This window comes from Anas platyrhynchos, chromosome 2 (assembly GCF_047663525.1).
Source record: "Anas platyrhynchos isolate ZD024472 breed Pekin duck chromosome 2, IASCAAS_PekinDuck_T2T, whole genome shotgun sequence".
In the NCBI taxonomy this organism is placed as follows: Eukaryota; Metazoa; Chordata; class Aves; order Anseriformes; family Anatidae; genus Anas; species Anas platyrhynchos.
Genome location: NC_092588.1, coordinates 83,485,211 through 83,499,803, shown reverse-complemented (window position 1 = coordinate 83,499,803; position 14,593 = coordinate 83,485,211).

Below are 14,593 nucleotides of genomic sequence, written 5' to 3'. Positions count from 1 at the left end.
CCCATCGACTTGCATACATCCATGTGCTGTAGCAGGTCACCAACCATTTCTTCGTGGATAGTGAGGGCCACATTCTGCTCCCCAACCCCTTCCACCAGCTCGGGGTACTGGGTATCCAGAGAACAACGATATTGCCGCTAAAGACTGAGGCAAAGAAGGCGTTATGCATCTCCGCCTTTTCCTCATTTTTTGTAACAAGTTTTCCCCCCTCATCCAGTAAAGGATGGAGATTCTCCTTAGTCCTCTGTTTTGTGTTGACATATTTGTAAAAAGATTTTTTGTTGTCTGTAACAGCAGTAGCCAGATTGAGCTCCAGATGAGCTCTGGCCTTTCTAATTTTGTCCCTGCACAGCCTTGCAATATCTGTATAGTCCTCCTCAGTGGCCCGCCCTCTTTTCCAAAGATTATAAACCCTCTTTTTTCTCCTAAACTCAAGCTGCATCTCTCTGTTGAGCCAGGCTGGTCTTCTTCCACGCCGGCTCGTCTTTGGGCATGTGGGGACAGACCACTCCTGCGCCATTAAGATTTCCTTCTTGAAGAGCGCCCAGCCTTCCTGGACCCCTCTGCCCTTCAGAACCACCTCCCAAGGGACTCTACCAACCAGTGTCCTGAGAAGCTCAAAGTCAACCCTCCGGAAGTCCAATACAGTGGTTTTACTGGTCCCCTTCCTGGCCTCTCCAAGAATAGAGAACTCCACTATTTCGTGGTCACTCTGCCCAAGACAGCTTCCAACCACCACATCCCCCACCAATTCTTCTCTGTTTGTGAAGAGAAGGTCTAGCGGGGCACCACCCCTGGAAGGCTCACTAACCAGCTGCGTCAGGAAGCTATCTTCATTAACTGTATCTTGTTATCTATCAGTAAGGGAATAACAGAGACACTTTTAGAATTACCATAGAATCACAGAATATTCTGAGTTGGAAGGGACCCATAAGGATCATCAAGTCCAACTCCTTGAGGGACCCCACTAGTGACCATCTGCCAGCCTGATGTGGCCCCATTTACAACAACCCTTTGAGCCCTGCCTGCCAGCCAATTGCATAAAATCATTACAGTTGGAAAAGACCCCCAAGATCGTCTGGTCCAACCATCCACCTACTACTACTATCACCCACTAAGTCATATCCCTAAGCACCGCATCTATCTTTTCCTTGAACAACCCCAGGGACAGTGATGCCACTACCTCTCTGGGCAACCCATCCCAATGCCTGACTACTCTTTCTGAGAAGAAATTTCTCCTAATTTCCAACCAGAACCTCCCCTGGCACAACTTGAAGCCATTCCCTCTAGTCCTACCACTAGTTATCTATGAGAAGAGGCCGAACCCCAGCTCCTCACAGTTTCCTTTCAGGTAGTTGTAGAGAGCAATAAAGTCTCCCCTGAGACTCTTCTTCGCCAGATTAAACAATCCCTGTTCCCCTTGTGTTTCAGGCCCTTCACCAGCTTCATAGCCCTTCTCTGGACACACTTCAGGGTGCTGATGTCCTTGTACTGAGGGGCCCAAAACTGAACACAGTACTCGAGGTGCAGCCTCACCAGAGCAGAATACAGGGGATCAATCACCTCCCTGGTCCAGTTGGCTACACTATTCCTAATACAAATCAGGATGCCATTGGCCTTCTTAACCACCTGGGCACACTGCTGGCTCATGTTCAGGTGACCAACATCCACAGATCCTTTTCCTCTGCACAGCTTTCCAGTCACTCTGCCACAAGCCTGTAGCATTGCTTAGTGTTGTTGTGACCAAGGTGCAGGACCTGGCACTTAGCCATGTGGAACCACATCCCATTGACCTATGCTCATCAATCTAACCTGCCTAGGTCCCTTTGGAGGGCCTTCCTATCCTGCAGCAGATCGACAGTTTCCCCCAACTTGGTGTCATCTGCATACATACTAAGGGTGCACTCAATTCCCTCATCCAAATCATCAATAAAGATATTAAATAGGATGGGCCCAAACACTGACCCCTCATGGGGTCATGAGAACACCATTCATGACTGGTCGCCAGCTGGATTTCACTCCGTTCACCACCACTCTCTGGGCCCAGCCATCCATCCAGTTTTTAACTCAGCAAAGCATATAACAGTCCAAGCCATGGGCTGACAGTTTATCCAGGAGAATACTGTGGAAGGCCATGTCAAAGGTTTTGTCGAAGTCTAGGTAGACTATGTCAACAGCCTTTCCCTCATCCATCAGGTAGGTTACCTGGTCATAGAATGAGATGAGGTTGGTCAGGAAGCACTTGCCTTTCATGAACCCATGCTGACTGGGCCTGATCTTCTGTCTGTCCTGTATATGCTGAGTGATCGCATCTAAGATGACCTGTTCCATCACCTTTCCTGACACCAAGGTCAGGCTGACAGGCCCGTATTTCCCCTTACAACCCTTCTTATAGATGGACATCACATTAGCAAGTCTCCAGTCATCTAGGACCTCTCTGGATGACCATAACTGCCAATAGATGATGGAAAGCAACTCAGCAATCACATCCGCCAGCTCCCTCAGCACCCTCAGGTGGATTCCATCTGGCTCCATGGACTTATAACAGTCCAGGTGGCATATCCTCTCTGTATTTCCACCTGAATTGTGGGAGGTTTCTTCTGCTCCCTGTGCTAGACTTCCAGGTAAGGAGTCTGAGTACCCCAAGCATAAGTGGTCTGACTAGTAAAGACAGATGGAAAGAAGGCATTAAGAACCTCAGTCTTTTCCTTATCCTCAGTAGTCATATTCCCCCTTCCATTGAGTAAAGGATGGAGATTCTCCTTGGGCATCCTCGGACCATTAATATATTTGTAAAAACATATTATATATATGTTTACAAAAACATAAAGTTATCCTTTACCATAGTGGCCAGGTTGAGCTCATGCTGAGATTCAGCCTTTCTGATTTTCTCTACATATGCTGGCAACTTCCTTGTACTCTCCCTGAGTGGCCTGTCCCTTCTTCTACTGGACATAAACTCTCTTTTTCTCCCAGAGACTCAGCAAAAGTATACAAATATTATACACATCCTTTTTCACTCAGGGTTATTCCTGAGCACTACAGGAGTAAATGTTACTGAAAAAAAGTTTCAGAAAAAGTGGAAAAGCTGATATTATCTCCAGTTCAGCAGTTTCTTTTTCTTCTCAGTGTATTGTCTGTTCTAGACTTCAGCTCTCCAGAAAATCACAGAATCACACAAAATCAATAAATAATAAACATCTTGAAACATTGCTGATCTATACGGAAAAGGAGTTAGGAAGTATAGGGTATAGATAAGGATTTTCTTTGATTATAAAGAACTGTGTTATTGATGAATATTTATATATCATCAAAGGAAAAAAAAATCAGTGTATCCAGTTTATAACAACATGCTGCTTGCAAATTAATAATAATAATTAATAATTATAACAATTGTACACAGATTTCAGAATTTGTAAGAACATCCTATTTCTTTCATGAATTTCCTCTACAGCTAATTATACACTGTCATAATAAAGTTATTTCTTGTAGACATATGGTATGATTAGGATGAAGATGATGGAGATGATGGAGGGAATTTTTTGGTTAACTACATTTATTTTAAAGCTAAAAAATTTTAATAACATTAATACATTAACTATGAACAAACATTGACCTTTTTGGAACCTTGTTTGGTCTGAGAGAGCTATGAAGTGTGAAATTTATTCATATTTTTAAGAATGTGAAAATAAGGTTTTGTTAAATATTTAGTGAATTTTGACTTTACAGAGGTCATTTGTTGCATTAAAAAAAAAAAAAGAATATGATTGCTAAAACAGTTATTAAAATGATAAAAAATATATTATTATTTTAAATGTATTTAATATGAAGACTAAAATCAAGTGGTTTTATAATATCCAATGTCTTGAATTTTTAAAATATTTTTGGATGACTACTAAATTTTATATGGGTCTGTTAAATAGAAACAGAGTAACTTTTCTAATCTTCTAGGTTGTACTCAGGATTTTGTTAAACCTTTTAATTCCCTTGACATATTATTTCAAATTCATCCTAAATTCTATGCACTAATGGCTAAAAATGGTCACCTAATTTTTAACACACCTGAATCCAACTTTGAACCCTTAGTCGTTTTATTCTGCAAATTGAATAAGGTATTAAAATACTTTCCTACCTTAATAAGAAATAAGCTGATTATGGAGTTTAATGTAAAACTCTTCCTCATAAGAAATTTCTATTCCATGTAAACAAATACTATTTGGAAACTTGCTATAATATATGTGGAAAGATCGAGAATAATAGAAATTTCCAGACTTCCTACCTCTTGAGAAGCATTTTTATTGGCATTTAAGATTTGGTGACCAATAAATAAATAAATAAATAAATAAAATAAAAATTAAAAAATCAGGCTGCTTAGAGCAATTCTGCTTGAATTCACCATTATCAATTTACATGTCCAAAAATTGCTTGCCTGTTAGAAAGTCTTTATTGTCAGCACTTCTCATGATCACACATGCATATTTCTAAATAATGAGACAAAAATACAAACCCTTTCCTTCCCTAATACTTTCACAGTAAAAGAGATACCTTTATAACACAGAGAAATAGAGGAGGAGATTGGTTTTCTCAATGCCAGGCAAACTTAATTTTCAGTTTCTGCTGTAAACTAGCTATATTGATCAGTAACTAATTGCAAATAAAAATTCGTAAATAAAATGTAGCAAAAGAATCTAAAATGGCTAAGTAAAATGATTAACTGATCATCAGCTATTTAATCACTTGGTCCTTCAACTGCAGGAACTGTTTCATCAGTATTGTATTAATTAATAATTTTAAAAGATAAATTCTATTAGAAAATGCATCTGAGATATATAGTAGAAAGTTTATGTTGATATTCATTATGCAACTGTATATATAAAAACATACTTGCAGTAACTTTTGGTGATTCAAATTCATTTTTCCAAAGGAAGTGAGATGCATGGCATTGATCCACATTGTTTTGAAGCAAGTGGAAAAATTCCTTTTAACTACAGTAGAGCAAATTGGGCCTTTGTAGAACAAGGAGAAAAAGAAAGGAAATAAGATGAGACATTTGAAAAGAATCATAAAATTTTGTTTATTAACCATAGAACCGTAGAAGGGCTTGAATTGGAAGGGACCTGGTTTAAACTCCCTGCCATGGGTAGGGACACCTTCCACTAGACCAGGTATCTCAAAACACCATCTGACCTGGCCCTAAATACCTTCAGGGATGGGGCATCCACAGCTTCTCTGGGCAACCTGTTCCAGTGCCTCACCACACTCTGGGTAAAAAAAAATCCTTCTAATATCTAATGTAAGTCTCATCTCTCCTCTTGCAGTTTAAAGATGAACCCCCCTTGTCCTATCACTATCATATGTAAATCTGCATATGTAAAGAGATGCCCTCCATCTTTTTCATAAGACCCCTTTAAGTACTGAAAGGAATTACAGAAAGATTAGATGACTGTCAATATAAAAACATACATCAAGAAATACATTTTCAAATATGTATGAATGCACTGAAAATACAACTGAAACCTACAGTACCATTGTTCAAGGTTTGCAGTAAAGTATGTAGTTACACATTTCTGAGACACTTTTTAAAATATTCATTAAAAAAAAAAAAAGTTATATATATATTAAAATGATATCAATCTGTATAATTTTTTCTTCCATTATTTATTACGTAGATTTGGGTATTTTCTAGGTATCGATTGTTTTTGTTATTTTTTTGTTGTTGTTGTTATTTTGTTTTCATTCTATTTTTTAATGCCTTTCTCATTTCATTTGCTTTTTATTTGACTACTTGTCACTTAGCTAGAGCCACTTGACCGAACCTTTAGCTCCCTCTGTGGTCAGTAAAGTAGTGGGTTTCCACAGGAGAACATAAGCATATGGAAGAATGCAATGAATCACTATCCTCTTACCATTGATTTTAGAGAGAAGCTGGAAAACTGGATTAGACTAGACCATTAGATTTTAGATATATAAAGTCAGAAAACATGAACACACTGCAGAACATCTATTGGTGAATATCTATTGTCTTATGTAGCTTAATAACACTGTTAATTTCTGAACATCTCCATTACATATGGAGATGGCTTGTCTGAGGCACAAAATGTTCTGTCATATTTTCCTTCTGTGTCTGACTTTTGTTTAAAAATAACTAGAATTGCCTAGTAACTTCTTTATAACTTCAGGTCCATTTCATCATTCCTCCATACTCACTATTCATCTATGCACAAAAACCTGTCTAGCTTCCAACCAGTCTTTCTGATTTAACATTTTTCATTGCTAATCATTGAAAAAAAAAAGTTATTAAAGCTGTATAATATTCCGACATTTTCATGGATTTTAAATTATACATAAGAATACATACAAATATTATAGAAGTACACCAGTTCAGTTAAATTTTGTTGTATATAATTCCTGAATTGAGAAAGATTGTGTGATCTTAAAGATATTCTTAACACATAGAGCTCTTTTTGTGTTTACTCTTTGGCAATGACCAGTTCTCATTTGGAGAGTGTTGAAATTGACCAAGCACAAAAGCCACAATTCCACTTGGAAACAACCATTTAAGGTTATAATACCACAAGGATTTTGCAATGAATTCCAGAGCTGAATTGTTATGACTTAACACTGGGTGACATTATGAGAGCAGAATAACAAAACAAATTGAAGTGATATCTATATTTCATTCTAGAATATAATTTCTCACAATAGTGTATTTATTTTATTGTACAACACTTATCACAAGATTATTCTAAAGGAATTTAACAGCAAACTGAAGTTATGATTCCAGACAGACTATGGCAGAATAAGATAACTGAGAACCACACTGTCTCCAGAGGCACAATCTCACTGTATGTGCTGAGAGGAAGGGGTGAAAGGAAAATCTAGCTACTCTGTTATACCTCCTGAATCACAATGAAGCACAGACAATGCTGGCATTCAAACAGATATTCATGAATCAGGCCAGTGTTTTTCTAGTCCCAATAGCAAATCACCAGTATGTATGCGTGTGTGTGTTGCAGAGCAGGGCAGGGGGGTGGACACACAACACAACATGAAGGTTTTACTTCAGAATGATTCCTTTTGAATGTGGACCGGTATGAGCTGGAAGTGCCTTTTTCCTCTCTATTCCATAATGTTCTCCCCTACTGTATCTCTAACTGAAATAGGCAAGGCAAAGAGGTTGCCTCAAAATTACTTTGTTAGTATAAGAGACGAGCACAATGTAGTCATTCATGATAAAGAAGCACTATATAACAAAGTACTGATGCTCTAATTAAAGATAGTATTGCTTTGCTGTGTTTTGCCAAAGATTTGTTTGATGAATTATTTTTTCATTAGCTAGCACTTTTTCAATTGTAGGTAGCAGTTATCAGTGCAGTGCAATTACCAGCTTTCCTGTCTTTTTGATGTACCCATGAATTCTCAATTCTTGCATGTTAGTTAGTTGTTACGAGCCAAGGGAACACCTTTTCTCTTGATTAAACTGGTTTAAAAAGAATTTTGACTTGCTTAATTAGCTTCTCTAGAACTGCTAATAGCCACATATCCTCCACTGTGAACCATGTAATTATTGTGACATTAATTCTCTCCCTGGGATACTTTATTCTTGATGTGATCATTTCTCTTTTTCAATTGCTGGTTGGTGATTTCACTACTGCAGAATAATGAGCACTATAAGACATGTTTGGCTATTACTCAGAAACTTCAGTGTCTTCCCGTATGATGCAAAGATTGTATCCATAAGTGATAATAGCATGCTGGTTATTAGTGATTAAGCAATAAAATACAATTAATTAATTAATAATAATAAAACAGCAAATCTTTTGAAATCATTGTAGCACCATAACATTAATGCATCACTATATCTGCTTGTCACTCCTTCACATCCATACATCAGAAAGTTTACAAAGTGAGGAAAGAATGAGAGAAAATGTTATTCCCTTTACTTTATCAGCCAGAAAGAGTACACATTTCTTAAGGAATACATAGTGCTTATAATTCCCTCTGCTTTGAGCCATTTTGTGTGTCACAGTCTACTGTAGCCTACTTCTTCTGGGGCAAGTCTGAGCAGCTACAAACCTCCATCAACATTTTCATCATAGCTGGAGAATGGACAGACCATTCTTTGTCAGAATTTCCAGTACTTACACTGGGAGGAGAGCTGAAAGAAACCCTTCAATGCTTCTACATTTCAAAGTATTCTATAGGGCAAAAAATATTTCCAGTGATGAGAAAGAACTAATTTTTGGAGCTACAGTATTGAAAAATAGACTTCAATGGCTAAACCAGTTTCTACATACAAAAAGGTTTTGGAGAACAGCAATTTGAAAATTAGTAGAGTAGTAGATAGTAAAATCAAGACACAAACAGACCCTTTGTGCTATCAAGGTTTGAGGAACAGCTTCTTTCTGACTTGTATAAGGAAGATCTGTTACCTACTTGTCTTACATTTTTAAAACAGTCAAGCTGCACATGTGCCATAATGACTTACACACCTGCATAATATGCCCATTCCTGAAGCTACTGTTTGTTACTTCATGATCACGGGCATGATGGTTTTGTTTTCTTCTATGCTGTTGGAGGCATTGTTCCTTGATTTATTTCTTAGTCCCTTTTTTTTTTTCTTTTTGGTACAAACTACTATAAACATGGAAACAAGTTTCAAAAATAAAAAATATAGTAAGTAAGATACCTCAGAGGAGGACAACCACCTCCCTTCATCTCCCTTGGTTAATTAATCAGTTTACCCATTAATTTAGGTGCTTAGTAATCATACTTAAAATATTATTGCTGTTAGGAATATTCACATAGGAAGACGGACTTACATATTTTAAAGGCTCTGAGGGCACTTCCAGACATTTTTGTCCCTGCCCAGCCTCTCCTGAGTCCTCCCCCACCCCACATGGACCCAGAAATCCCATCTCAGCTTAGGCCAGGTCCCTCAGCCCCTGCCCAAGTGACACCATAGCATTACCAGTTCCCAGCCCTGTCCCCAGAGTAGACCTCAGGCTCACACCCATAGCCACGTCTCCAACTCTGTCCCTGGCTCCTTCTTCTGGTAATGGGTGGACACTGACATTGGTTTACCACTTGCACACCTGGGGCTATGAATGCAACCTGTTTCTGCCCATTGTGCTCAGACTCTGAAGAATGGTGGGTGCCCACTGGTGTGGGTGTTGCCTGCTCTGGGTTACCCTCAGCTCACAGCTCCCAATCTCTTAGAAAGCAGCTGGCTCTTGTTGCGCCCTGTTATGTATCTAAATAAATGCACATGTGCTGATGGTTCCAGGGTGCACATTTTATTTGTAAATGTATAATATTTTATTTGAAAATGTATAATATACCTCTCAGTGTAACAGCTCTTTCCTTTTTTCTGAGGACTTCATGTCAGACTTTGTGATCCTCAATCTCCAGAGAACGTTATTCTGATAAACTTCATTCCTCGTTTATTACTTAATAAGCCCAAATTTGTACACACTGTACAAGTCACACTATAGTGTTTGTCCATAAATGACAACAACAAATCTGAATTTACTCCAGTATTAACCATGACTACCTACTATTTTCACACTATCTATGGTCAAATTTTTTCTTTTCTTTTTTTTTTTTTTTTTTGCTAGGCTTTGTTATACAATTTTATATTGCCTGCATCTGGCCTGTTAAAATCTAATTTACAATTTCTTTGCCCCAAGAGAATAATAAGTGTTTTCTGTGTACTCTGTTGGTTCTGTGATAGAAAAATAAACGTATTTGTTTTCATTAAGAGCTGCAGGGAAAAGAAACATCTCTGTCTAGACAAATAAGCTGTAATGGAATCAGTATTCAGTTTAGAAGTTACCATTTTGTTTTTTACACAGCAAATACATGAAATTTTTACCTTTAATCACTCATTTGTTATTGAATCCATGTCATGAATATCCATTTCTATTAAATAAGATCTGATAATTCAAATTATACAAAATATTAATTTTGGTATAGCAATGTGGTGGGCCGGGGTAGGAAGGAATGGAGGAAACCCAATAAGTTACAAGCAAAATTCCTGCTCCAAATGGAAGTTCTAGATACATTTCAGGTAGCATAGTGCTATCTACTATGGCATTACAGACTGCCTAGGGCTCTGAAACATGAAAGCTGTTCTTTTCAAGAGATCAGAAAGAGTAAACCTGAAAGAAGAATTATGTATTTTTTTTCCTAAGACTATTTTCTGAAGTTATAAATTGATGTTTTGTTTTGTTGTTGTTTGTTTGTTTTTAAGAAGCAGCACCTTGCTTGGAGAAATCTCGTTGACTGATAATGGGTGCCTTTGCTTTAGGTGGCTACAGTTCAGAATCTAAGCTGGGAACAAAGTAATTGCATAATTCTAGAGCAAAAGGCAAGTCAAAGCTAAAGACCTTAGGCCAAAAGCAAACACCATGTGAAATCTATGAGAGTTCAGAGATCCAAACTCTCTGTAAGAAAAGAATAGTTACAATTAGCTTGGTTCTGGCATTGTGCCATTAAGCCAATTATGTTCTTGTCACTGATATGCATCATTGCTTCTACATTGTATCACAAGAAGATAGTATACTTGGTCTTTGCAATTGCTGGAAATCTAGTTTTCTTTTATTCATTTATATAGTTTTCAGATGTAAAGCCAATTTTACTCCTTCAGAAGAAACCAATAAGGTTCTCCAAGAAGAGAGGAATAATAATAATAATAATAATAATAATAATAATAATAATAATAATAATAATAATAATAATAATAATAATAACATGTCTGCTTACCAAAAAAAAGAGCTTGTTCTATTAAGTATTGAAAAGATAAAAAATCTCACAATCCATACACCTGTAGCTATGACACCATTGATTGGCTGTAGCAAAAGCGCTGCTTTTTTCATGCTGAGTTTTATATAGGTTTGGAGCCTGAAAGTGAGGTCAACATCACTACCCCTACAAACATGTTTATAGATTTGGAGTGGAATGTATTAGTTAAATCAAATTAAATGGACACATAGATATCTTTGGCTATCCTTGGAGAAAGCAATTTCTACTGCATGTTTGTAACAGCATGCCAGTTCTACAGAGCACAAGGAAGTCTGGTAAAATAGTTCATCAATTTTCTTATAATTAGCTAGCTATTAATTAAATATTAGCAATCCAATTAGCTGATATTCTCATATATTGTTTACTCTTCAATATCAATTAATATTCACTTTGTCAGCCGATAATATAGAAATCTACTTTCTGGTGGGCATAAAATCAAATGAAGAATTTGACTTTTTAAAAAACATAAAAAAAAAAAAAAAACATTTAATTAAATGAATTCAAATACAATTAGTTCAAAATTATTGATTAATCTTGAGGATTTATAGAATCAATTACATTCGGTATACTTTTGTGTTTGTTTTTTATTTTTATTATTGTTATTATTATTATCTATTGATTCTTATTTTTTTGGCTAAAATGAAGATGCACACAGAAAGGGTTTGTTCTTAAAACATATTTGTTGATTGTAAAATCAGCCAAAAACAACTTGTTGCATTTTACAGTGCTAATTGCTTCCTTATTCATCTCATAAAAATGTAATTACTGAAGTTGCATAAGTTAAATCAGAATAATTTCATCAGAAAAACCACAGATATTATCATTAAAAAGTAACACAAAATGACCTCAACAAAATTACAGTAATACAGCATTATAGCTTAAGGCAATACTACAAAGATTTGTTTAAGAAGATTGGACAAGATAAATCTCTGTTTAACTCTCACATGTGTTATAGCAAGAGGAGTTTTAACTGAAATGACTACAGATGTAGCAATTCAGATGTCACATCTGCATCTGCATCTTGAAGCTTTTAAATGGAAGATCCTTTAGTCACACAATTTTTCAGGTTGAACGTATTTTAAAAAGAACAATCTACAGATCTTAATTTGAAACAGAGCACAGCCTTCATAATAAATGCTTACATCGGAGATAGATTTGGCTTTGGTTCTTAATAATGAAGAAAATGCATGAAAACTAAATGACATGTGCTTTTGGACCACTTAAGTATAGAGTAAGATTATGGGATTTTATTTACTGAGTCCTCCTATCAGCCTATGTTTAAGTTATGCTTCAATACCTCTCCTTAATACAGTCCATTAGAAATGTTATTCTTGTATGCAATTTCTTCTGTCCTCTTTTCATCAAGCAACAGGACAGCAATGGAGATGTATCATTATGCTGCACCTATGGTTAAAGAAATTTGAATAGTTCCTAAGCCCAATTAAATTAACAATCAGTTGACAGTTCTTGTCAAGAATGGTCCACCAGTTTTATTATCTGGACACTATTTGAATGGTCTGTACCTGATGAGGGGTGAAAGGCATCTCTTTTTTCATGTGAATACATCCCCAGCAGATGGTTGGGGAGAGGGGGGAAAAAACATCTAATGGAAATGCTTCTTTCCAACACCCTCCACCTCCTCCAAATTAGAAGCAATTTACTGCTATTTTATTAATTATGTGTAAATCATGTAATGGGGACATCCCCCTGCACCTTCCTGCATCCCCCCTGCTGACCCCTCCTCTAGCCTAGCATCAGGGGCTGTGGTAGCCATGACCAGCACCAACTGCAGGCCCCTATTTGTCATAGGTTACTTGGTTTGGTTTAGTTTTAGTTTGATATGGTTTTATTAGTCTATTCCTATTAAAAAAAAAAAAAAAAAAAAAAAAAAAAAATCCCTAAACTGTTTTCTTTCATTTTTAGATATATTTATTTTTATTTATTGTTTTCATTTATATACCAGGGTAATTTAAAAGTAGTATGTGAAATGAAAAGTCAGTATTTTACCTCTGACAGTGAGAAATATTTCCTTCTTTATATCCTTTTTTTTTTTTCCAGATTAATTTGTTATATTTAACACAACAAGGATTTTTCGGATGCCAGAAACTGTAACGATTTATCAACTAGAGAAAACTTTCCACTAGTCACAGGGGAAAAAGAAAAGCCTTCAGGTTAGCATATGTAGACACTTGTTGCCATGTCTACTTAAAGACTACAGTAGACATCAGTTAAAGTACATGGACCAAATGCTTCAGCCACTGAAAACCATAACCCACACCAACTTGATCCCACAACATGCTGCTCCCAAGAATGGATCCAAGAAGCATTATATTCCCCTCTTCCAATCCCACCTCTCCACCCTCCCAACCCCCCATTCACAGTGGAAGACGCATAAGAAGTTTGAAGGCAAGCATTCTTGTGTATTACCAACATGAAAATAGTTTTTTTACTGAACTATACAGAAATACACCTCTTATGGATACTCAATTTATAGGTATTGAAATAGTTGCGTATAATCAGGCAACAGACTAATAAAACAAACATCTAAGCCTCTATTTTCTTTTTCTCACAGATATTATCAGAAAATAAAACCAAACAAAACCTTACCCATTTAACTTTTTATCTCTAGAATTTTGAAAATTGAACAGAGAACCATTGCATTTTGATAGCTATACATTATCTGTATACAGATGTACTATTAATATTTTAAATATTTTATTACTTTTTCTTAGGAAAAAAAAAAAAAAAAAAAAAAAAAAAAGCTAATTTCCATGAAGTTCCTTGAAGTAAAGAATAGCTGCAATGGCAGCAAAATATCCACAGTGAACAGAAGGATTAGGTTTGGTATTGAATCAGAATTCAGATTTACACTTTATCATGTCAGAACCTTATCAGTAGTTCTCATAGTGGTTACTGATGATAAAGTAACACCCAGCAACCTGAAGTTATACTGGGAACCCACTTTATTAGGAACTCTAAAAACATATAACAACAGAGAGTCCCTGACCCCTATTTGCACTATAAACAAGTATGATTGAACATGAAAAACAAATGATAAAATAAAATGTAAAACAAAATAAATAATTCCCAAATGCTACACAACACAACTGTTATGGAATAGAAAACTGTTCCTGAATTCTGATTCACTGTATAATGTATACCTTTTGTGGCACAGACTTCATGAGATTATTATCCTATGTAACCTTCTTATCTTTCAGAGTGCCGCTGCATTTGACTAAGAGTCAACATACAGAAGCTGAAGCTTTACCTAGTCTATGCCTTCAGAGTATGCAAAGCCTTACATAGGACAAAAGCTGTTTATTGCAGTCCAGGGAAAAGAAAGGATGGTGGAAGGCACCAAAATTTGCATCATAGATCATAGTCAGTAAAGATTATTTACTTAGGGTTATACTACAACTGAATGTAATGATGATATGAATTATGTCCCCTGACAAGGGAGGTGCTTTTCTGTATTTTTACCATTCATACTGGTACATCATCTGCAAGAGAATATTTCAGAGGGACTGCTATAAAACGTTACATATATATAGATATGTTTCTAAAATATTATGTTTTTTTTTCCAAAAACAGTATATCATTGTGATCTATATTTTAACCTAAATCAAGACCCTGACTGGGGGTTGTGAGTGTTCTCATTCTCCGTGATTTTCTTGTTCTCCTTTAAACTTTAAATTTTTCTTGGATCATGACCACATTTTGATTTTATCTCTCCCTCTCTTATTTTTTCCCCCACTTTGTTATCGTGTTCACCTTAACTGTGTTGTGTTTT